The sequence below is a fragment of the Polypterus senegalus genome, chromosome 15, assembly GCF_016835505.1.
Source record: "Polypterus senegalus isolate Bchr_013 chromosome 15, ASM1683550v1, whole genome shotgun sequence".
NCBI classification, from domain to species: Eukaryota; Metazoa; Chordata; class Cladistia; order Polypteriformes; family Polypteridae; genus Polypterus; species Polypterus senegalus.
Genome location: NC_053168.1, coordinates 34,140,504 through 34,143,413, shown reverse-complemented (window position 1 = coordinate 34,143,413; position 2,910 = coordinate 34,140,504).

Below are 2,910 nucleotides of genomic sequence, written 5' to 3'. Positions count from 1 at the left end.
CTAAAAGTGAAGATATGTAAATGACACTGTGATTTCAAAATGCAGCATGACATGTGATACTGGGGAAGAACACTACGTGCTTGCACAAGTGAGAGTTGTCCCAATGTGCAGAGCTTGCAGAAAACCACATGGCATTAATAGTACAGGGTGGTCGAGATCTAATTATGCAGATCCAGATCGTCTGGATGACTTTGATTTATGTGGGGACAATTCCAGTTCGGCACAAAGACGGTTCTTCATGTCGTCAGTTCGCAAACTTCTCGATGGTCTGGGATTTTTCAGGTGATTTTCTATGTAATTAACTTAAAAAGTTATAGCGTAATGAAAATTGCATAATTAGATCTGGACCACCCTATACAGTAATAGGTAGGTGCTGGTGTGTGCAGTTTTTTTTTTCTTTTTTTTTAATTTTATTGATTTTATTGTAATCATTCCATACAAATAGATCAATTTTTACAATAGGATTGAAAACAAATCAACCCCGACCCCTGAGAAAGAGAGTATGGCTAACGGAGTAAAACTTAAAGCTAGTAAAAAATAAATAAACTGACGAGTTTAACAGGCAGATAAAGATAAATGGAGAAGAAAAGGAAATGGGAAGAGAATCTGCTTCCTCAGTGCTTTAATAACTCATTCTAAAATGTTATTGATTAGGTTTTGAAAAAGTTGTGCACAGATCCTCTAAGTGAGAATTTGATTTTTTCCAATTTCAAATAATATATAACATCAGTTACCCACTGACTTAAAAGAGGAGAGTAAGGATTCTTCCAGTTTAACAAAATAAGACTGCGTGCCAACAGTGTAGTGAATGCAATCACAGTTTGTCTGTCCTTCTCCACTTTAAACCCATCTGGAAGAACACCAAACACAGCTGTTAATGGGTTAGGAGGGATTGTGATGCCAAGGCTGTCTGAAAGGCACTTAAAAATGTTTGTCCAGAATGATGTTAATTTGGTGCACGCCCAAAACATGTCACCTAGTGAGGCTGGGACTTGATTGCAGCATTTGCAGGTTGGATTTTTCCCTGGAAACATTTAGGAGAGTTTAAAGTGAGACAGATGTGCTTGATATATCATTTTGAGTTGAATAATTGTATGCTTTATGCATATGGAGCTCGAGTGAATTCTCTGCATTGCTACCTTCCATTCCTTTCCTGATATGTTGAGTGAGAGATCCTTTCCCCATTGCCCTCTTGGATCTTTGAAAGGGAGGGACTGCAAAATAATTTTATATATTGCAGAAATGCTATCTGAGTCCTCGAAACTGAGCAATATTTTTTCCAGCATAGAGGAAGGTGGGAGATGAGGAAAATTGGGCAGGTTCTGTTTAACAAAGTGTCTAATTTGAAGATAGTAAAAGAAATTTGTTGCTGGAAATTTAAATTTGGAATATAATTGTTTATAGGATGCTAATATGTTGTTTATATACAGATCTCTAAATAATTTAATCCCAAATGTTTTCCAGATATTAAAAACTGCATATGTTTGTGAAGGTTGAAAGAGTTGGTTTTCTTGCAGAAGTGCCACAGATAAAAGATTCTCCATCTTAAAATGCTTCCTATATTGGTTCCATATTCTGAGTGAGTGAAGCACAATTGGGTTATTAGTATATTGACGATAACTTGCATTTATTAGGGCACAAAGCAGAAAATATAAAGAAAATGATTTTATTTCTATTGCGCAACAAGCCTGTGTATGTTCATCTATTTGTGTCCAGGTTTTTATAGCTTGTATGTTTGCTGCCCAGTAATAAAACTGAAAGTTGGGTAGAGCCATGCCACCTTCTGCCTTAGGTCTTTGTAGGGCCTCTCTTTGAATACGTGGATATTTTAAGTTCCAAATAAATTAGGTTATGGTTGAATCTAATTGCATAAAAAATGATTTATTGATGTATATTGGAATGTTTTGAAATAAAAAGAGAAGCTTAGGAAGGATATTCATCTTAACAACATTAATTCTTCCAGCTAGAGTGAGATGAAGGGTTGACCATCTATGCAAGTCTTGCTTAATTTTTTCCATACAGCCAAATTTTGTTGATAAAGAGCTTTATGTTTACTTGTGATATTTACCCCTAGGTATTTAAACTGATCTGCAATGATAAAAGGGAAGGTGTCCAATCTAATATTGTATGCTTGTGAATTCACTGAAAAGAGCACATTTTTATTTAAATTAATTCTGAGACAAGAGATCTTTTGAAATTCTGTAAATTCTGTTAAGACTGCAGGCACAGTATTTTGTGGGTCTGATATATACAGTACCATATCATCTGCATATAGAGAAATTTTCTGTTCCAGTCCTTCTCTGATAATCCAATTTATCTGATCAGCATTTCGACAGTGAACCGCTAGTGGTTCAATGGAGATTGCAAATTGCAGTGGTGACAAGGGGCATCCTTGTCTGGTACCACGTTCTAGTTTAAAGTAGTCTGAACAAATGTTGTTAATACAAACTGAAGCTTCTGGATTGGTATACAGTAGTCTGATCCATGCACAAATGTTCGGGCCAAACCCAAATTTCTTTAATGTAATGAAAACGTAGTTCCATTCAATCATATCAACTGCTTTTTCTGCATCCAACGATAATAATATCTCTGGAGTTTTTGACTTTGCTGGTGAATATACTGTATTACATTAAACATACGTCAAAGATTGTAAGCTAAGTGTTGGCCTTTAATAAATCCAGTTTGATCTTGTGATATTACCGAAGGCAGCACTCTCTCAATCCTTCTAGCTAGGACTTTGTAGACTATCTTAACATCATTATTCAGAAGTGAAATTGGTCTGTATGATGCACATTGTAATAAGTCCTTATTTTGTTTAGGAAAGACGGTGATTAATGCTTGGTCTCTAGCTTCTGTAAATGTTGCTAATAAGAGGGGAGCTAGCTGAGTGGAGAATTTCTTATAAAATTT